The sequence below is a fragment of the Aegilops tauschii genome, chromosome 1 (assembly GCF_002575655.3).
Source record: "Aegilops tauschii subsp. strangulata cultivar AL8/78 chromosome 1, Aet v6.0, whole genome shotgun sequence".
Classification (NCBI taxonomy): Eukaryota; Viridiplantae; Streptophyta; class Magnoliopsida; order Poales; family Poaceae; genus Aegilops; species Aegilops tauschii.
Genome location: NC_053035.3, coordinates 41,248,756 through 41,272,493, shown reverse-complemented (window position 1 = coordinate 41,272,493; position 23,738 = coordinate 41,248,756).

Sequence of the window (23,738 nt, the reverse complement as noted above, 5' to 3'; positions counted from 1 at the left end):
CGGCAATCACAACCATGAGCAATATTTGGCCCGTGATCCTTACGGCTCTCACAACCACTTATCTCCTCATCAAAATATCGTCGTGACTCCTCACGACTATCTCATAGTTCAAGTTACCATATTCTTGTTATCGCATATTTATTTACCAACTTAATTATTTCGGTTTGTCCTCCATTTTGACCAAGACCTGATAGTGGGACCTACTATGAACTGTTGCTATCGATAGACTTTATACACTCTGCAGAGGTAGCACACTGTACCCACACCACGGAACCCATGGCCTCGTCATCCCATTCGGGTGGACCAACGACATTCCGACGAAACCAACCTACTGCCATGACGCTCTCCCGCCACTCCGACCCAATCCCCAACGGGCTGGTCCTGGGTGGCCCCGTGTCTACCAAAGACACCCCGACCACCGTCGTGGTCAACTCCCACTCGGGGACACTCCCACTCGGGGACTGGTACCAAAACTCTCAAAAACGAGCACACAAGGTTATGTCCGCTTACCTGATCAGGGTAAGCACGGCCATAACATTCCCTAGTTGGAGGCAGCGACGAGAGGCACGACAATAGATCGCATTAAGGCCTTCCCAAAAAGGCAAATGTGGCTGCACTGAAAAAGTTCGATTTGGCGGCACTATGACTCGATCCCATCGATGACGGAGGAGGTTTGTTATTAAGTCATTTTATTTCCTTCTCCATCATCATGAACATATTTAACATGAGTGCAACATGCGGCATACAAATGCACGAACAAAATATTGAACTCCTCAAGTGCACAACTATAACATAAAGGACACGACAATAGTATATCAACGGTGCATTACAATCCTCATAACAGTTTATAATGATGACATGCAAATAAAGTAGAGTAGTGACATGGCATTATCAATAACAACATTTTAATTAGCATGGCAAAAGATATCATGAAAATGCAAGCATGCATGACAGGCATAAAGGAATAACTGCAGATAAAAACGATATGAAACAACCGCGACTACACACACACAAGGTGCAAGCAAAGTCAACATGCAAGTTCGGGGCTCATGATAAGAGGTTGGCTTGCCTGGGGTCGACAAATACTCCGGGAAGAAGTGCGAAATGATAGCGAAAAGATTTGCCGGAAACAGTTCCTTCTCGGAGGGGGCTGTTTACGGGCAAGGGAAAAAAGGTCATTTTCACTGTGTGAAAATATTATGAAAATGACATCAACGGAACGGGCTCGATGAAACGAAGACGTGGGCTTTGGATTCACCTCATTTGGAGTTGTGGGTAAAAAGATATGACCGTTTAACTATCAGGGACCAATCTGTAAAGAAAATCTTTACAAACGGGGCCCTAGCAGAAAAACAGATCGCGTCTTTCTCAGAAATACGCATTCCAGAAAGGAAAGCGCATTCTGGCCCGAAGAAGAGGAGGATAACGCGTTCGGCTTAGGGAAAGCGCACACTCCGGAATACGCCTTCGGGGTTCCAAAAATGGAAAACAGCCCGAGGCGCCGCCACTTAACTGACATGGCGAAGCGGGGTCAATGCGTTGTCACTGACGAGGGGGACCTGCGAGGGGGTGGGGCCCGCCTGGCTGTCTTCTTCTTCCTCCCGCTCGACGCGCGCCTGGCCGAGGGGAGACGCCCGCCCCGACGGCGCTCGCCGGCGCGTCCGGCCACGGCAGGCGACGGGCGACCGACCCACGGGCTCAGGAGGAGGAGGCGCACCCCGGGGTAGTCTGCGTTGCCGGTGACGAGCACAGGGGAGGGAGCCACCCGACCCGTGGCGGAGAGGGGCTTCGGCCTCCGGTGGACATGGGGCTCCGATGAGGGGAATGGAGGGGCGACGGACTAGGGAGGGCGCAGGGATGTGGTGCATCCATCCATGATGCGCACTCGGCTCGGGGAAGCTCGGGGGTGGTATAGGGCGGCGGAGCAGAGTGGCAGGCCCGCCGGAAATCCGAGCGCTCCGGCGAGGGATTTGGTCGGGCTCCGGTACTGGAGTGCTTTGGAGGGAGGGGAAAGGGTTGGCTTGCTCGAAGAAGGCTCAGGCTGGCTATTTATAGCCGGGGCAAGGAGGGGAGGAGGTGGCATGCGGCGGGCGACGTGTCCGCTCGTCGGCGATGGTGCAGTGTCGGCAGGCGCGGCCAAGGCCCACGCGAAGCGGCGGGAAGGCAACGGGGAGGATCAAGACGACTAGCAGAGGCTCACGGAGACGAGCAAGGCTTGAGGACAAGAGGAGGAAGCGGACACCGGCGAGGAAGAGGACGAGCTCACGGGCACGGACTGTTCGAGCATTGGCACGGCTCACCGGAGAAGAAAACGAAGGGGGCCAGAGGTCCAGAGGGAAGACGACGTCGAGGGGGAGCTGTTGGGCATTAATGGCGAGGCCAGAGACGGTCGGGGCAGCGCTGTCGACGACAATAGTGGCTAGACCACCGTTTTGGCTGCCTGCCCTCGTAGTCACCACTGGCATGGCGCGCTCTGGGTTTTTTACTGATGTAAGTTCATGTCTACCACGTAGTCCTTCCAGCGTGGAGTGTTACCATGGTGAAAGATCGGGCAGAGACAAATGGAGATGAGTGAAACAAGCTCCACAAGTTTGCTGTGGCAAACTTGGCAACATCCTAGAGATTAAACCAGAGAGGGTAAATGGTAAACTTGATGTCCGGGAGGCTTGGGGTAGAAAAGACTACGGTCCTGGGAGTTTTGAGGTAAAATGGACAACTATTTACCATAGTTGCTGTACAACCACCAAAACTGACCCAGAAACTTAATCATGATGAAACACTCACTAGGAGTGATGGATTGGTGTATAACTTGGCAAAGCCTGATTATTTGAACATACCATGATGCTGTAAAAAGTTCATACCAAATGGACTCACAAAAATGGTACTTCCTTCACAGCTATCATTTCTGTCCAAAAACTTCAGAAAAATCATCAGGGCAATTGGTCAAGTGAAATGAGCCACAATGTTGTGGAGAAAGGTTATATGAGTAGGAGAAGGTCTGGAAAAATTATCAGCCATAATGGAGCAAGATAAAATACACTTGCTTCACAAACTAAAAATTTGGACAGAAAACAAGAATTGCTCCTGTGCTCACATAGTTAAATGAAATGAACTGAATTTGGGTGGAGGATAATGATTTGAGATACTTGAGAGGATGGAAAAGTTTCATCCCATTTGGAAACACTATGAAGGTACTTCCTTCACAAACTTGTGTTCTGGTCAGAAACTTTGAAAAATTGCACAGGGAGCTAGGGTGAATGTATTGAGCTCATCTTTGGTACACATGGGTTATTAACAATGTTAAACACCCTGCCAAATTGCAGATCAATTGGACTTAGCAATAAAGCACTTCCTTTGCAAAATTTCAGAGAAGGCAGAAACTTGCATTGGATCATGTGCCAAATTTTGAACTGTGGAATCATGATATTAGGATGGAACTAGTTATTATATAGCAAGGACAAGCTCCACAATTTATGTGGGAATTTTCACTGCTATAAAAATTGTAGTTCCTTTGGAAATTGGCAGAAATGCAATAGTGGCATTAAATAGGAAAAGGCAATTTTCCTTATTTAATTATGGCCAACATACTTGCCAGAGCTTGGATTAGGCATAAGCATCAACTCCACCAATTCTCATGAATTTAGGAGATGGCTAGATATGCCTTTGGATTTTATTCCTCAGAAAGGCAAGAAAAGGAATAAATCATAATTCAAAAATATTGCATTGGACTTAGCAATATTTTTGCATATCAAAGGTTAAGAAAGATAGGATGATCTCTGGGATCAATTGGGAGGATCAACATAACAAGGAAAATGGTGGCTCCTTTGTAATCACAAGGGCATATCCAGATTCCAAAAATTTGGAATTAGGGTTTAAGAGGAATTGAGCTGATGCAAATGAGGTCTTGCCCACTGAAAAAGACATGAGCAGGATTTTGAAAGGTTGGAAATGACAAAATTTTCTCAGGGTCATCCAGCAAACTCAGGAGAAATTTTTGAAAATGAGTGCCAGGAGAGAATAACAGCACAAAAATTGATAGCCCAATTTTGGGGCTGTTACAACTCTTCCCCCCTTAAAAAGAAATCTCGTCCTCGAGATTCCTAGGGTTACAGCACAAACGAAAGAATAACAACTCCGGAGAAAAACCTCAGGGTTAATTTTTAACCCTTTGGTTAAATTCAAACGAGTTGGGGGCACCAAGAAAAAAAATTCGCGGATTCCTCCATGAAACGTAGGTGTCGAGGTAGAATCAAGGGTGAAACCTGTATCGGGGTAGATGTACTGGATCGAGTGAAATAAAGTTGGCAGTGTTTCTCCAGAAATGAAATCAGGAAAAAGAATTAGAGACGAGAAATTTCCAAGCGGAAATGCCTCTGCGGGGTTTCTAGAGTTGGAAATCCGGCACACGGCGTATGCACAGATAGATAGGGATATGTGACTTTGCATTTCCCCGAGTACTGCCCGAATGTACTCATGGGTGAACCGGGTATGCATGCAGTATGCAGAAAAATCTAAACTAGCAAACAGACAGAGGCAATAAACATGCAATGAAAAACACACCACAAAAATCATACTAGAGTGTGTTCATGCTAGTGGGTATATGTACGCCTGGCATACATATACCTACACTAGCGTGCATTTTATTATAGACCCGAGACGAGTCAGGGTTGATTTAGTGTATGTGATCTACTAGTTAAAATTTTGTTAGCAACACAGTGTCAACCCTGTCAAACATTTCTGCTTGACAGAGAGACAAGCAAAAACAACACAAAAACAAAAGCACAAAAGCATACATAGAACACAGCATACGGGTTACAACAGTACCAGCATACAACAAAGCAGGAACGCTCTACGCGCTAAACGAAGCAACTCATCTAGGGATACATAGTTCTACCCTCATATCGAGGATGAACCGACAGACTGATCATCTTATTGCTTGACTGAGGTCATGCAGAGGATTTTCCTTGCCGGGGCTCTCCGGGAGGACGAAGACTGAGCCAATCTCCATCTTCATCGTCCGACAGCACTATGGGTTGGGGTTCGGCTGCTGGGGGTGTGGCTGAAATTGATCCAAGCAAATGCTGCTGGTGGATCCGTAAAAGAGCCTTGTCGAGGGTGACGATGTTGGGTCTAGGCCAGAACACAGGCTGAGAGGATAGCACTGATTCGGATGGCGTTGGGCAAATGACTTGAGATGCGAATTTACGAGACTCACGGTAAGCTTCCTTGACGACTCGTACCGCATCATTGTCCAGAGTTCTAAACTCGGCAAGCATCTGGGAATCATCATCCCCAGGGCGGTGATATACTACACCAGGCGAGCGATTGCGGAGTCATCTCCTTGGCTAGCGGGACAAGGCTGCATTCCTACCTCTATCACAATGGGGTAGAAGCAGAAATCACGCCTTGCTGCCATATGCGGGTATCTGGTTCGGAGGTGAAGCATAGCCTCCACAGCAGCGGCCTGAATGGCTAAATCAGAGGTAGGCATAGCTCTACCCTGAAAAACCAACGGCTGGGCATCCGCTGCTAGGCTGATGCACACTCTTGCATCGAAGCGATGAAGGTGAGGGACGGGTGATGATTGGAACACCAGGTAATCGGGGCTAGCCTTATAGCCAAAGGCTTTGGTGAGCATCTCAGCAAGAAGGGGTGGAAATCCGGGGTGGTTGACGGCACCGGTGCGGGTGTAAAACTTGGGAGCTTTGAAGGTGCCAGTCATGGCTGGAGTGCTACTAGCTAGGCTTCTCTGCAGGGACATGGTTGACTGAGGGGTGAGCGATACGGCGAGCGGAAAGGGGGCTTCTATAGGCAGCTATGTGAGACATGCCCGCATGATGTGGGCCCTTTCCCTTAATGGCGAAGGGTGAGCGGTGTGGCCGACCAGAAAGGATATGATTGCTATTCGCGCCACGGATATCTAGGCGGGGATAGCGGGGTGACGACGTGTCGGTCCCGACTGCGCCACCTGTTGACTAATAGTGGCCATGCCGTATGCAGGGATGGGTCAAATCCCTTAGGGCCATTACCGGTTAATGGTAGCGGTGATCTAATACTAGGATAACCTATGCCAGCCTGGCAGCTCTGATACCATGCCCTATGGCACCCCGATCCGCATGGAGCAGGGGGCCTTCGCACGTCAGCCCAGGATAACACCTGACGCACGACAGGTCCATAATACAGCATTTCAGGTACACAAATATTCATCAAATACATGTATATGAGATTACATCATTGATGAATACAATTATCTGGCATAGCCCTAAGGCTATTAAATGACAGCGGAAGTCTAATAAAAATGGCGGCGGAAGTCTTGGTTTGGCAGCATAACAACTCTGGTTGGGCTCCACAACTCACAGGACTGGCAAGATTACGGCCTAGCACGACGGATCAAGCGAGCAATACGGGTATGACCTACAAAACTGGCATGACACGCCAGGTCAGTACATTGAATGTACTTGCAAGACAACCAAATACATAGCATCCAAACAAGCTGCAGACAAAGCAAGTACCGAGCGCATGCAACACCCTATCTCATATCAATTACTAAACATGGCATGATAAAATCAACTAAGCATGAACAAAATCATAACATCCAGTTACATGGCAATGACATGGCATATTAGAGCATGATTATAACATTGTAATAGCAAAACATAGAATTTTATCTCAATCATGGCATAACTTAACATGTCAATCAAAGCATAGCATGGCATCAAGAAACTATGCTGAAAATAAACTACCAATAATATCCAATGCAGACATAGCATGTTAACATTATGCAATCATCTTCTGTTCTATCATGGTTCTTTAAATGCAAATAATGATATATTATTCCAGCAATGCAGCCAAACTTGTGCACCGAGTCCCTCGGACTCTCTTATCAACTGTGATCATCTCTAGATCACAAACACACCACCAAAGTGGTCTTTCTCAAGAACAACTCGTGATCCTTACGGCGATCACAACCACGACCAACACTTGGTCTCCAACCGTGATCCTTACGGCAATCACAACCATGAGCAATATTTGGCCCGTGATCCTTACGGCTCTCACAACCACTTATCTCCTCATCAAAATATCGTCGTGACTCCTCACGACTATCTCATAGTTCAAGTTACCATATTCTTGTTATCGCATATTTATTTACCAACTTAATTATTTCGGTTTGTCCTCCATTTCGACCAAGACTTGATAGTGGGACCTACTATGAACTGTTGCTATCGATAGACTTTATACACTCTGCAGAGGTAGCACACTGTACCCACACCACGGAACCCATGGCCTCGTCATCCCATTCGGGTGGACCAACGACATTCCGACGAAACCAACCTACTGCCATGACGCTCTCCCGGCCACTCCGACCCAATCCCCAACGGGCTGGTCCTGGGTGGCCCCGTGTCTACCAAAGACACCCCGACCACCGTCGTGGTCAACTCCCACTCGGGGACACTCCCACTCGGGGACTGGTACCAAAACTCTCAAAAACGAGCACACAAGGTTATGTCCGCTTACCTGATCAGGGTAAGCACGGCCATAACCTTCCCTAGTTGGAGGCAGCGACGAGAGGCACGACAATAGATCGCATTAAGGCCTTCCCAAAAAGGCAAATGTGGCTGCACTGAAAAAGTTCGATTTGGCGGCACTATGACTCGATCCCATCGATGACGGAGGAGGTTTGTTATTAAGTCATTTTATTTCCTTCTCCATCATCATGAACATATTTAACATGAGTGCAACATGCGGCATACAAATGCACGAACAAAATATTGAACTCCTCAAGTGCACAACTATAACATAAAGGACACGACAATAGTATATCAACGGTGCATTACAATCCTCATAACAGTTTATAATGATGACATGCAAATAAAGTAGAGTAGTGACATGGCATTATCAATAACAACATTTTAATTAGCATGGCAAAAGATATCATGAAAATGCAAGCATGCATGACAGGCATAAAGGAATAACTGCAGATAAAAACGATATGAAACAACCGCGACTACACACACACAAGGTGCAAGCAAAGTCAACATGCAAGTTCGGGGCTCATGATAAGAGGTTGGCTTGCCTGGGGTCGACAAATACTCCGGGAAGAAGTGCGAAATGATAGCGAAAAGATTTGCCGGAAACAGTTCCTTCTCAGAGGGGGCTGTTTACGGGCAAGGGCAAAAAGGTCATTTTCACTGTGTGAAAATATTATGAAAATGACATCAACGGAACGGGCTCGATGAAACGAAGACGTGGGCTTTGGATTCACCTCATTTGGAGTTGTGGGTAAAAAGATATGACCGTTTAACTATCAGGGACCAATCTGTAAAGCAAATCATTACAAACGGGGCCCTAGCAGAAAAACAGATCGCGTCTTTCTCAGAAATACGCATTCCAGAAAGGAAAGCGCATTCTGGCCCGAAGAAGAGGAGGAATACGCGTTCGGCTTAGGGAAAGCGCACACTCCGGAATACGCCTTCGGGGTTCCAAAAATGGAAAACAGCCCGAGGCGCCGCCACTTAACTGACATGGCGAAGCGGGGTCAATGCGTTGTCACTGACGAGGGGGACCTGCGAGGGGGTGGGGCCCGCCTGGCTGTCTTCTTCTTCCTCCCGCTCGACGCGCGCCTGGCCGAGGGGAGACGCCCGCCCCGACGGCGCTCGCCGGCGCGTCCGGCCACGGCAGGCGACGGGCGACCGACCCACGGGCTCAGGAGGAGGAGGCGCACCCCGGGGTAGTCTGCGTTGCCGGTGACGAGCACAGGGGAGGGAGCCACCCGACCCGTGGCGGAGAGGGGCTTCGGCCTCCGGTGGACATGGGGCTCCGATGAGGGGAATGGAGGGGCGACGGACTAGGGAGGGCGCAGGGATGTGGTGCATCCATCCATGATGCGCACTCGGCTCGGGGAAGCTCGGGGGTGGTATAGGGCGGCGGAGCAGAGTGGCAGGCCCGCCGGAAATCCGAGCGCTCCGGCGAGGGATTTGGTCGGGCTCCGGTACTGGAGTGCTTTGGAGGGAGGGGAAAGGGTTGGCTTGCTCGAAGAAGGCTCAGGCTGGCTATTTATAGCCGGGGCAAGGAGGGGAGGAGGTGGCATGCGGCGGGCGACGTGTCCGCTCGTCGGCGATGGTGCAGTGTCGGCAGGCGCGGCCAAGGCCCACGGGAAGCGGCGGGAAGGCAACGGGGAGGATCAAGACGACTAGCAGAGGCTCACGGAGACGAGCAAGGCTTGAGGACAAGAGGAGGAAGCGGACACCGGCGAGGAAGAGGACGAGCTCACGGGCACGGACTGTTCGAGCATTGGCACGGCTCGCCGGAGAAGAAAACGAAGGGGGCCAGAGGTCCAGAGGGAAGACGACGTCGAGGGGGAGCTGTTGGGCATTAATGGCGAGGCCAGAGACGGTCGGGGCAGCGCTGTCGACGACAATAGTGGCTAGACCACCGTTTTGGCTGCCTGCCCTCGTAGTCACCACTGGCATGGCGCGCTCTGGGTTTTTTACTGATGTAAGTTCACCCTAAGGCTATTAATGACAGCGGAAGTATGACAAAAATGGCGGCGGAAGTCTTGGTTTGGCAACATAACAACTCTGGCTGGGCTCCACAACTCACAGGACTGGCAAGATTACGGCCTAGCACAACGGATCAAGCGAGCAATACGGGTACGACCTACAAAACTGGCATGACATGCCAGGTCAGTACATTGAATGTACTTGCAAGACAACCAAATACATAGCATCCAAACAAGCTGCAGACAAAGCAAGAACCGAGCGCATGCAACACCCTATCTCATATCAATTACTAAACATGGCATGATAAAAATCAACTAAGCATGAACAAAATAATAACATCTACTAACATGGCAATGACATGGCATATCAGAACATGATTATAACATTGTAATAGCAAAACATATAATTTTATCTCAATCATGGCATAACTTAACATGTCAATCAAAGCATAGCATGGCATCAAGAAACTATGCTCAAAATAAACTACTAGTAATATGCAATGCAGACATAGCATGTTAACATTATGCAATCATCTTCTGTTCTATCATGGTTCTTTAAATGCAAATAATGATATATTATTCCAGCAATGCAACCAAACTTGTGCATCGAGTCCCTCGGACTCTCTTATCAACTGTGATCATCTCTGCATCACAAACACACCACCAAAGTGGTCTTTCTCAAGAACAACTCGTGATCCTTACGGCGATCACAACCACGACCAACACTTGGTCTCCAACCGTGATCCTTACGGCGATCACAACCACGACCAATATTTGGCCCGTGATCCTTACGGCGATCACAACCACTTAGCTCATCATCAAAATATCGTCGTGACTCCTCACGACTATCTCATAGTTCAAGTTACCATATTCTTGTTATCACATATTTATTTACCAACTTAATTATTTTGGTTTGTCCTCCATTTCGACCAAGACCTGATAGTGGGACCTACTACGAACTGTTGCTATCGATAGACTTTATACACTCTGCAGAGGTAACACACTGTACCCACACCACGGAACCCATGGCCTCGTCATCCCATTCGGGTGGACCAACGACATTCCGACGAAACCAACCTACTGCCATGACGCTCTCCTGGCCACTCCGAACCAATCCCCAACGGGCTGGTCCTGGGTGGTCCCGTGTCTACCAAAGACACCCCGACCACCGTCGTGGTCAACTCCCACTTGGGGACACTCCCACTCGGGGACTGGTACCAAAAATCTCAAAAACGAGCACACAAGTTTATGTCCGCTTACCTGATCAGGGTAAGCACGCCCATAACCTTCCCTAGTTGGAGGCACCGACGAGAGGCACGACAATAGATCGCATTAAGGCCTTCCCAAAAAGGCAAATGTGGCTGCACGGAAAAAGTTCTGTTTGGCGGCACTATGACTCGATCCCATCGATGACGGAGGAGGTTTGTTATTAAGTCATTTTATTTCCTTCTCCATCATCATGAACATATTTAACATGAGTGCAACATGCCGCATACAAATGCACGAACAAAATATTGAACTGCTCAAGTGCACAACTATAACATAAAGGACACGACAATAGTATATCAATGGTGCATTACAATCCTCATAACAGTTTATAATGATGACATGCAAATAAAGTAGAGTAGTGACATGGCATTATCAATAACAACATTTTAATTAGCATGGCAAAAGATATCATGAAAACGAAAGCATGCATTTCAGGCATAATAGAATAACTGCAGATGAAAACGATATGACACAACTGCAACTACACACACAAAAGGTGCAAGCAAAGTCAACATGCAAGTTCGGGGCTCATGATAAGAGGTTGGCTTGCCTGGGGTCGACAAATACTCCAGGAAGAAGTGCGAAATGATCGCGAAAAGATTTGTCGGAAATAGTTCCTTCTCGGAGGGGGCTGTTTACGGGCAAGGGCAAAAAGGTCATTTTCACTGTGTGAAAATATTATGAAAATGACATCAACGGAACGGGCTCGACGAAACGAAGACGTGGGCTTTGGATTCACCTCATTTGGAGTTGTGGGTAAAAAGATATGACCGTTTAACTATCAGGGACCAATCTGTAAAGAAAATCATTACAAAGGGGGCCCTAGCAGAAAAACAGATCGCGTCTTTCTCAGAAATACGCTTTCCAGAAAGGAAAGCGCATTCTGGCCCGAAGAAGAGGAGGAATACACCTTCGGCTTAGGGAAAGCGCACACTCCGGAATGCGCCTTCGGGGTTCCGAAAATGGAAAACAGCCCGAGGCGCCGCTGTAACGCCCACGATGCGGCTATATCTCCCACGTGTCGATGCACGACTTAGAGGCATAACCGCATAGTGGTTTTGTCGCAAGAAGGGTCATCTTCACACAATCCCATGTAATCAACAAGAATGGGATAAAGAGTTGGCTTACAATCGCCACTTCACACAATACATAAATAAATATCATACATCATCCAAAATACAAGCATATAGACCGACTACGGTCAAAATCCAGATGAAAATAAGATAACCCCAAATGCTAGATCCCAGATCGTCCCAACTGGGCTCCACTACTGATCATCAGGAAAAGACACATAGTAATGACCACGTTCCTCGTCGAACTCCCACTTGAGTTCGACGCCATCATCTGCACTGGCATCGTCGGCACCTGCAACTGTTTTGGTAGAATCTGTGAGTCACGGGGACTCAGCAATCTCACACCCGCGAGATCAAGACTATTTAAGCTGGTAGGAAAAGGTGGTGCAAAGAGGTGGAGCTGCAACGGCAAAAGCATATATGGTGGCTAACTTGCGCAAATGAGAGCGAGAAGAGAAGCAACGGAACGGACGTCATCTAGCAATGACCAAGAAGTGATCCTGAACACCTACTTACGTCATTCATAACACAGACCGTGTTCACTTCCCGGACTCCGCCGAGAAGAGACCATCACGGCTACACACGCAGTTGATGTATTTTCATTGGGTCAAGTGACAAGTTATCTACAACCGGACATTAACAAATTCCCATCTGCCTCATAACCGCGGACACGGCTTTCGAAAGATAATACCCTGCAGGGGTGTCCCAACTTAGCCCATCATAAGCTCTCATGGTCAACGAAGGATAAACCTTCTCCCGGAAAAACCCGATCAGTCTCGGAATCCCGGTTTACAAGACATCTCGACAATGGTAAAACAAGACCAGCAAAGCCACCCGAATGTGCCGACAAATCCCGATAGGAGCTGCACATATCTCGCTCTCAGGGCACACCGGATGAGACATCCTACGAGTAAAACCAGACCTCGAGTTTCCAGGAGGGGGCCCCGCAGTCTGCTCAGTTTCGGACCAACACTCGAAGGAGCACTGGCCCGCGGGGGTTAAAATAAGATGACCCTCGGGCTCGCGAAAACCCGGGGGAAAAGGCTTAGGTAGCAAATGGTAAAACCAAGGTTGGGCCTTGCTGGAGGAGTTTTATTCAAGGCGAACTGTCAAGGGGGTCCCATAAATCACCCGACCGCGTAAGGGACGCAAACTCAAGGAACATAATCCCGGTATAACAGTAACTAGGGCGGCAAGAGTGGAACAAAACACCAGGCATAAGGCCGAGCCTTCCACCATTTACCAAAATATATAGATGCATTAATTAAATAAGAGATATTGTGATATCCCAACATATCCATGTTCCGACATGGAACAACTTCAACTTCACCTGCAACTAGCAACGCTATAAGAGGGGCTGAGCAAAAGCGGTAACTTAGCCAAACAACGGTTTGCTAGGAACGGGTGGTTAGAGGCTGACATGGCTAAAATGGGAGACATGATATAGCAAGTGATAGGTAGCGGAGCATGGCAATAGAGCGAACAACTAGCAAAGCAAAGATAGAAGTGATTTCGAGGGGTGGTCATCTTGCCTGCAAGATTCTCAGAGTTGTCGAAAGCTTGATCCTCGTAAGCGTACTCGACAGGTTCCTCGTTCACGAACTCGTCTTTCGGATCTACCCAAGACAAGAACACAAACAAACGGAACCACAATCAACAACGAGAAATGCGCAAGCAATATGATGCAAAACATGTATGATATGCAAGATATGATATGCGATGCGTATGCGTTCTCCGGAGGAGAAATGATGAACATGCCAGTAACTTGGCAAACCAAGCATGCCACTGGAAAGATGAGATAATTTCGGTCGAAATCGATATAAAGATCACCGGAATCGGATGCACGGTTTGCAAATGGCAAGCAAAACAAGAATGACACGAATCTGCGATTAACAGCAAGACAGCACTTCAAATGCAACAAGTAACAATGCTACGGCACTCCAACATAGCAACAAAGCATATGACAGTAATCTACAGGAGATGCTTGACAAAAGATGAACACTGAGCTACGGCTAGATCACAAAATATCAAGCTCAAACAAGCATGGCAAAAGTGCAAAAGATTACAGGTTCACAGACGTAGTGAAAAACTGGGCATGGCAGAAAACAGCATCAGGTAGCAATGTTAAGAGCATGAAATCAGTATGCTACAGGAATTTAACATAGCAAAACAAGGCATGGAAGTGTTCCACTAAATGCACATGACAAAAGTCCCTTACTGACCATAAGCCAAAAAGGACAAGAGGATATGATGGCAAGCATGTAAACATAGCAAGTTTCGTTATCAGGTTTCAGACTTAGCAGAAAACAGAGCATGGCAGAAATATTAATATATAGGCCTTTTTGTGAGCTTGATGCACTCACTACAGAGCAATTCATGACAAACCTAGCATACCTAAAGCAAGATGGCATGTTTATGAAGCTAAAAATGGCAAGAACAATAGCATAGCATGTATGGATCAACTACAATAAGCTTGGCAAAACTGAATATCATGTTAAGAATGTGCCAGAATTATTTTATAGCAAAAGTAGAGCAAGATTGAGTCATGCTATGGCACCCCATAATTGCAAACAATTGCCGGAATGGATCTATTACTACTATAGCTACAAAACATCCTTAATGAACATCTACAAAATATGCATGGATATCTCTGTAGAATCAAGTTTACATGGCAACAAAATTACAGCAGACGAGGACTTAGAGAAATCACCAAGTCCCTGAAATCAGAAATATTACGGGACCTACTTTGCATGCTTGTGCTGGTCACCACAGAGATCACAAAAATACATGGACTACACCACTGGAAAGATGGCATGGCATACTTCAAAACACATGTAGAGAGCATGCCCAAAAGATGCACAGATTAAATGATACAAAAATGACAAATCTCCAAGTTCTGTTAAGAACCAGAGAATAACAGCAACTAGCCCTCTTCCGTCAGCGATTTGGGCATCAATATGACCTCTAATGAATCTGGTGCAATTGAACAAAATGAAGAGCATCACGAGGCAAACAATTTGACATATTATACACGTGAATCGGAGCTACATGCACGGAGTTATAGCTATACGAACAGAGGCACTTGCTGATAAAATGCAAACACTTGGAATATTTTCAGGATCGGGAAAAGTCAACCTTGTTGACCCAGATCGGATCGAGGCTGGCTCGCACGGGCTCGGGCTCGGCCGGCGCTGGGAGAGGAAGGCGACGGCGGCGGGCGTTGGGTCGGCGGCGGACGAGGCCGGAGTGGAGGCCGGCGGCAGGGACCGGAGGGGAGGCCGGCGCGGCGGCGGCGGCGGCGGGCGGTGGCGGCCGAGCGCGGCGCAGGCGGCGGCGATGCCCGCGGCGGCGGCGGACGCGGGGCGCGGGGCCCGAGCGGCGGCGGCGGCGGGAGGAGATGGGCCTGGAGGGCCGGCGCAGTGGAGGATCCGGCGGCGACACGTGGCGCGCTGCGATTCGTCCGCCGGCGCGGGCGGACGAGTCCGGCGCGGGCGGACGTTGTCCGGCGGCGTGAGGTGGAAGACGCTAGGGTTGGACTGCGATTTCGTTTTTCGGGATGCCCACATATTTATAGGTAGAGGGAGCTAGGAGGCTCCAAATGAGGTGCGGTTTTCGCCCACACGATCGTGATCGAACGACCTAGAGCATGGAAGAGAGTTTGGTGGGTTTTGGGCTGGTTTTGGAGGGGTTTTTGCTGGACACTCAAATGGACTTTGCGGATGCCCGGTTAACTGTTGGAGTACCAAACGACCTCCGAATGGAACGAAACTTGACCGGTAGCCTCTGGGTGGTATATTAAGGCCACTTGACAAGCCTCGGTCCATTCCGAGAAAGTTTGACACACGCACACGAAAGAAAACTAGAGGGGTGCACCGGAGGAGATAGGAGCGCCGGATTGGAAAACGGACAACGGGGAAAATGCTCGGATACATGAGACGAACACGTATGCAAATGCAATGCACATGATGACATGATATAAAAATGCATGACATGACAAAATACAAAACGAAAGACAAAACCCGACAACGGAGGGAAAATCATAACCCATAGCTGGAAATGGCAAGAGTCGGAGTTACAAATATGGCAAGTTACATGCGGGGTGTTACAGCCGCCACTTAACTAACGTGGCGAAGCGGGGTCAACACGGGGTCACTGATGAGGGGGACCCGCGAGGGGGTGGGGCCCGCCTGGCTGTCTTCTTCTTCCTCCCGCTCGACGCGCGCCTGGCCGAGGGGAGACGCCCGCCCCGACGGCGCTCGCCGGTGCGTCTGGCCACGGCCGGCGACGGGCGACCTACCCACGGGCTCAGGAGGAGGAGGCGCACCCTGAGGTAGTCTCTATTGCCAGCGACGAGCACAGGGGAGGGAGGCACCCGGCCCGCGGCGTAGAGGGGCTTCGGCCTCTGGTGGACACGGGGCTCCGGTGAGGGGAATGGAGGGGCGGCGGACAAGGGAGGGTCGCAGGGATGTGGCACATCCATCCATGATGCGCACGGGGCTCGGGAAAGCTCGGGGGTGGTATAGGGCGGTGGAGCAGAGTGGCAGGCCCGCCGGAAATCCGAGCGCTCCGGCGAGGGATTCGGTCGGGCTCCGATACTGGAGTGCTTTGGAGGGAGGGGAAAGGGTTGGCTTGCTCGGAGAAGGCTCAGGCTGGCTATTTATAGCCGGGGCAAGGAGGGGAGGAGGTGGCACGCGGCGGGCGACGTGTCCGCGCGTCGGCGACGGCGTAGTGTCGTCAGGCGCGGCCAAGGCCCACGGGAAGCGGCGGGAAGGCGACGGGGAGGATCAAGACGAGCACCAGAGGCTCACGATGACGAGCAAGGCTCAAGGACAAGAGGAGGAAGCGAACACCGGCGAGGAAGAGGACGAGCTCACGGGCACGGACTGTTCGAGCATTGGCACGGCTCGCCGGAGAAGAAAACGAAGGGGGCCAGAGGTCCAGAGGGAAGACGACGTCGAGGGGGAGCTGTTGGGCATTAATGGCGAGGCCAGAGACGGTCGGGGCAGCGCTGCCGACGACAACAGTGGCTATACCACCATTTTGGCTGGCTACCCTCGTAGTCACCACTGGCATGGCGCGCTCTGGGGTTTTTACTGATGTAAGTTCATGTCTACCACGTAGTTCCAGCGTGGAGTGTTACCATGGTGAAAGATCGGGCAGAGACAAATGGAGATGAGTGAAACAAGCTCCACAAGTTTGCTGTTGCAAACTTGGCAACATCCTAGAGATTAAACCAGAGAGGGTAAATGGTAAACTTGATGTCCGGGAGGCTTGGGGTAGAAAGGACTACGGTCCAGGGAGTTTTGAGGTAAAATGGACAACTATTTACCATAGTTGCTGTACAACCACCAAAACTGACCCAGAAACTTCATCATGATGAAACACTCACTAGGAGAGATGGATTGGGCTATAACTTGGCAAAGCTATCATTTCTGTCCAAAAACTTCAGAAAAATCCTCAGGGCAATTGGTCAAGTGAAATGAGCCACAATCTTGTGAAATGAGCCATAATGGAGCAAGATAAAATACACTTGCTTCACAAACTGAAAATTTGGACAGAAAACAAGAATTGCTCCTGTGCTCACATAGTTCAATGAAATGAACTGAATTTGGGTGGAGGAAAATGAATTGAGATACTTGAGAGGATGGAAAAGTTTCATCCCATTTGGAAACACTATGAAGGTACTTCCTTCACAAACTTGTGTTCTGGTCAGAAACTTTGAAAAATTGCACAGGGAGCTAGGGTGAATGTATTGAGCTCATCTTTGGTACCCATGGGTTATTTAACAATGTTAAATACCCTGCCAAATTGCAGATCAATTGGACTTAGCAATAAAGCACTTCCTTTGCAAAATTTCAGAGAAGGCAGAAACTTGCATTGGATCATGTGCCAAAATTTGAACTGTGGAATCATGATATTAGGATGGAACTAGTGATTATATAGCAAGGACAAGCTCCACAATTTATGTGGGAATTTTCTTTGCTATAAAAATAGTAGTTCCTTTGGAAATTGGCATAAATGCAATACTGGCATTAAATAGGAAAAGGCAATTTTCCTTATTTAATTATGGCCAATAACTTGCCAGAGCTTGGATTAGGCATAAGCATCAACTCCACAAATTCTCATGAATTTAGGAGATGGCTAGATATGCCTTTGTATTTTATTCCTCAGAAAGGCAAGAAAAGGAATAAATCATAATTCAAAAATATTGCATTGGACTTAGCAATATTTTTGCATATCCAAGGTTAAGAAAGATAGGATGATCTCTGGGATCAATTGGGAGGATCAACAGAACAAGGAAAATGGTGGCTCCTTTGTAATCACAAGGGCATATCCAAATTCCAAAAATTTGGAATTAGGGTTTAAGAGGAATTGAGCTGATGCAAATGAGGTCTTCCCCACTGAAAAAGACATGAGCAGGATTTTGAAAGGTTGGAAATGAAAAAAATTCTCAGGGTCCCAGCAAACTCAGGAGAAAATTTTGAAAATCAGTGCCAGGAGAGAATAACAGCACAAAACTTGATAACCCAATTTTGGGGCTGTTACAATGGTGCTCCGGAGAATGCACCGAGCTGAACCGAGTACCCCTTGACTAATTATTTGGGCGCCGTTGGATCCCCGTCGTAGTTCACTTCAGTAAATTCCTCCTTGACGGTGCCAAGCACGTTCGGGCGCCGGTCCTTCCGTTGCCTCTTCGGTTGGCTGCCATCTGAACGTGCGCTGCCATCATCAGTGGTGGCATCCTCGGTGGCACCATCAGTGGTGTCATCCCCGACGCCACTAGGGGTTGTGTAGTCAGGATCGGTGTCTTCCGCGGCGTCCTCATAGCGGTGAGGTTCTTCCTCCATCTCCTGGGACAGCTCCCAGAATGCCTTGCCGCCCGAACCGCCGGCCTCATCGTTGTGGGCCATGTTTCGCTCTAAATAGGAAAAAAGTTTGGTCAAAAAGTTTGTTATTGTCAAGGAACAAGATCTCTAAGTTGACCAAATAACCTAATTCTCGAGGAATTTGCTGTTAGTGTGTTGTTGCTAAGGTCTAAGTCCCTTCCTAACCCCCTTCTTCTTGTCTCCTCTCACTATCTCTCTCACACACATGGCAAGCAAGGGTGTCTGAGTGTGTGAAAAAATACTAAACTAATCCAAGGGCTGAAAATTGATCATTTAGGTTTTTATCGACACTGAGGCACCCTAAAAGCCAAGGTTTTATCATTTAGGGTTTGACTCTTGGCTAACCAACCTCTCCTCCTCCTCTTCTTCTTCATCGTCTTCCTCTGATTAAATGGATTTCCAGGATGTAGGTGGATTCATGTGTGTATATACACCTACACGAACTAATTAATTAAGTACTAAGATACCCCGGCCCATGCATTAGTCGCAAGTACCCCATATGTCCTATTTTTAGAAAAGTCATGCTAAAATTCACGGAAAATATTAGCATGACCTTTGCTGAAAATAGGACATATGGAGTACCCGAATTTGCCGGAACGGAAGTTAATCGACATTCCGGCAAACTCAAGGGCCTCTCGGGGTACCTGCAAAATAATCTCTTCCTTTCTTTCTTCAGTTCGTAATAGTAGTGGCCATGGTGATGGACACAGAGGGCCAAATTGCCAGCCAGATTTGCCTTAAAGATATTGCTGAATCATTGTGTGGCATATGCTTCTCAATTCTCATATGCTTTTCCTCAGAAGAGAAAATCTCATCTGCTGGACCATGACCAAAGCTTGACTTGACTAGATGGTACTTATACTACAGTGCACACTGAATTCATTCAGTTCACTCACACTTGCTTTGTGTACTCATCAGTAAAGTGAAGAAAGAAGAAATTTACAGCTAGAAAGAACAGTACAGGTACACCAAAAGCAGTGTTTTTGTCCCAACTAGTACAGGTTGTACTACTAGAAAACAGAAGAAATTTACAGCTATCCTAATAAAAACTTACAACCTGCAAGGAAACTAGAGATGCACACAAGTAATGGCTTAGTAAGGTGGATGCTTCATGTTAATTATAGTTGTCAACATGATGACAGTACGGGCCAAGGATTTGCCATGCTTGCTAAAGAAATCTGCCATCCCTGCGACACCTATAATTGCCATGAAAAACACTCTATCTGCCATGGTAAAAAAAGAATCCGACATTCGATTTGTAGCTAGTCCATTTTCAATTGCTTGACTCCAATGACATAAAAGACGGCACATTCTGTGTTAAGACTGTTTTTCCTATTAATCTCTAGTGGGTTAGATTGAGAAAGGATAATGGTGTTTTTTAGGTTTACGGATAAACATAATAGTAACTTCTACTTTCCTTGTGATTTTTTGCATTTTTACTATGTTGGACTCAGCACCCTAGTAGTACTAGAAGGCATCAAGGCTGTGTGGTGTGGTGTGTTGTGGGCCTTTGGGCTCTGAAAGTGTAGTTGCTCACCAACTTAACTAGATACTTGAAGACTTCTCTCTAAAAAAAAGATACTTGAAGTCTTCTATATGAATAAAAAAGTGACAACTTTATGGTACCATGAATCTCTCTTCTCCATCCACAACAAAAGAGAAGGGATGATGATAACTGCACATTATTACTGGCTAATTAAACTGTCCCGGACAAATTTGGTTTATACAAACCAACCCTGCCTCAAGCACTGTAAAGTGCCACTCTAAGCATAGCAAGTCCACTAAGACCGTACCCTAATCAAACAATTTATCTACAGAGGGCTTGCCACACAGCCAGCCAGCCAGCCGCCCAGCTAGCAGCAGACCATCAAGCTGGTAACATGCCGGGCCTGCAACATGTTCTTCACCAGCCACAGGTCAGTCAGCTACCACTATTGTACTCTACACATGTGGATTTGTCTGAACCAGGCGACTGAATTGCCAACAATTGTTGTCATGATGTGCATGCATACTTTGAGTAGTAGAGCCAGGAGACGGTATAACCAACACTATATAATAAAATAACTGATGAAACGACCAGCGAGGCAAAGCGTCAATGTCACGACCGGTTTTTCCAATAAAACATTTATTGAGAAACCGATCCCTTTTACGGACCAGTAAAGAAGAATCCTTCTCATTGGTAGACAATTTCTTGATCACAGAAGAAAAACCAGGAGTACTAAATATAATACAAGGTTGAGCGGAGACTGCTCAACAATTTATTACAAGCACGCCGATAATACATAAAGGCGGATAGGGTGGCATAACTACTGACTCACAATAAAAGCGGTGGTGGATATGTCACAGTGAAGTGGGTGACATGACTCTTGAATCTAACAGCTCATCGAGCGTCGGAGTGCGGCTCGAGGATTCTTATTGTGGGTGGCGGAAGCGTATAAAAATACAAGTGACCAATACCCAGGATCGCACGGGACTGACTGGGACTCCTCTAGGCGTCGGACTCACTATCAAACTCTTCATCCATGAGATCGCCTTCGTCAACATCTGGCAAAATCAACAAGCCAGGTGAGTACTATGAAAGTACTCGCAAGACAGTTTGGACATCAGATATAACAAATGTAAACATGATGCATATGAACAGATTAATAAAGCGCACTCAGATAATGAAATGTGCTACCTTGGTTAGCCTATCTGTGATGACCCATATAGCATCATTTCCATGTTGTGATCGAGGTAGCCCGACGATAAAATCCATTCCAATTTCATCCCATTTCCACTCAGGTATCCTGTTTGACTCTAGCAGCCCTGCGGGTTTTTGATGCTCAGCTTTTATGCGCTGACATGAATCGCAACAAGCAATGAATGCGGCTATATCCCTTTTCATACCGTGCCACTAAAATCTTTCCTGAATGTCCTTGTACATTTTGGTTCCTCCAGGGTGGATCGAATATGGGGCAGTGTGACTTTCGGTTAGGATTTGCTGTTTGAGGTCCTCAATGTTTGGTACGCAAAGTCTGTCCCCGTACCATAATATTCCCTCATTGTCTGTGACAAACTCTGAAGCCTTGCCAAGGCTCATTTTTCTCTTTATACCTTCGATGCTGGGATGTCCATGCTGAGCCTTCTTAATTTGTTCCATTAGGGTGGGTTGTATCTCCAGATTTGATACGTTGCCCTCAGAGAATAACACCATGTTCAGTCTAGCGAACTCCTGCTGAAACTTAGGCCTCAAGTTCGGTGGACTGTCGTTGCCCGAGCTGGGGTTCCGACTAAGAGCATCTTCCACTACATTTGCTTTCCCTGGATGGTAGTGAATGCCGACATCATAGTCCTTGACCAATTCCAACTAGCGTCGTTGTCGTAAATTGAGCTCTGGCTGTGTGAAAATATATTTAACGCTCTTATGGTCCGTATATATTTCACAATGATTTCCCAGTAGAAAGTGCCTCCACTCTTTGAGCGCCTGGATGACTGCTGCTAGCTCCAAGTCATGAGTGGGATGATTTTCCTCATGCTTCCGTAGTTGCCTGGAAGCATACGCGACAACTTTGCCGTCCTGCATCAATACGCACCCGAGGCCCTTCCGGGATGCGTCACAATACACTTCGAAACTCTTGTGTATGTCCGGCACAACCAAAACCGGTGCTGTTGTTAGTTTCTTCTTGAGCTCTTGGAAGCTTTTCTCGCACGCTTCAGTCCATACAAATTTCTTGTCTTTCTTGAGCAACTGTGTCATTGGTTTTTCCACAGTGGAGAATCCTTCAATAAACCGTCGGTAATATCCAGCCATTCCTAGAAAACTCCGTACATCTGTTACGTTGGCTGGTGGTTTCCAGTCAAGTATGGCTTTGACTTTTTCTGGGTCTACGGCCACGCCTTCTTGGGTCAATATATGGCCTAGAAAACCAACTTGTCTTAGCCAAAATTCACATTTGCTAAATTTGGCGTACAATTGATGTTTCCTTAATTCTCCCAATACAAATCTGAGATGTTCAGCATGTTCTTCTGGTGTCTTGGCATGGAGAGAGTCCACGGACGAGACATTTTCCACTCTGGGGTATTATTTTGCAAAATTCATGATAAGAACTTTGTGGCACAAGGAAAATTTTGCAAGGCAAAAATTATAAAAGACCTCAAGATTTTTCAAGAAAATATTTGATCGCGCACGGAGAAGGACTGCTCAGCACATACTTTACACGCGATACACAAACAAACGATACATCACTCAGGATGTGCATACACACTCCTGACATGTTATTTAGGCTAGCACACTCCTCCGGGATCCTACATGAAGCGCACACAACTACTACAAACTTATGTACATATAAAACATATCATACATGCAGACACATTGCGCGGCTACTAGGCGCACTCAGTCGGAGATGGTGAAGATGTCCTTCCCCCTGCCGAGGGTAAGACCCAGCGGTGGAGGAGACTCAACCTCCACCTCCTCCCTAATAGGCTCCAGGCGCGTAGCACTGCGCTGAGGAGATGGCGCTGGTGCGACAGGCGGTGCAGCTCTGACTGGAGTGGGAGCAATGACCTGGTCGAACTCCTCAGTGGTAGGAAGACGGCGAGCAGTGGCCAAAATGGCAGGTGAATAGGATGCTGAGGACGAGACGAACGTCAGTGGCGGTGCCATGTGGAGAAGCTCCCTCCTGTTGGCAGAACAGCCCCGAACTAAGTCCATGCGGGCAGCCACTAGATCATCCACGAGGTTGTCGAAAGCTGCCTCCAGAGCTTTGAGATACTCAACAAGCATCTCGATAGCTTCATCTCGCTCTCCCCTATGGCAGGCGAATGCATAGTGACAAGTATATGGCACATGGCATGGGAGGTAGCGGTAACGACGAGTCTTCATCATAGGAAGAATATCCCGAAGGCGAGCTATCGCCTCACGGGCGGTCATCTGCATGGCATGCCTCTCCGTAGGCATGGCCCTTCCCACAAAACGGAAGTGGCGAGACGCAGAACGTCCTCCCTTGAATTGCACCACGGCCTGGTGCATAG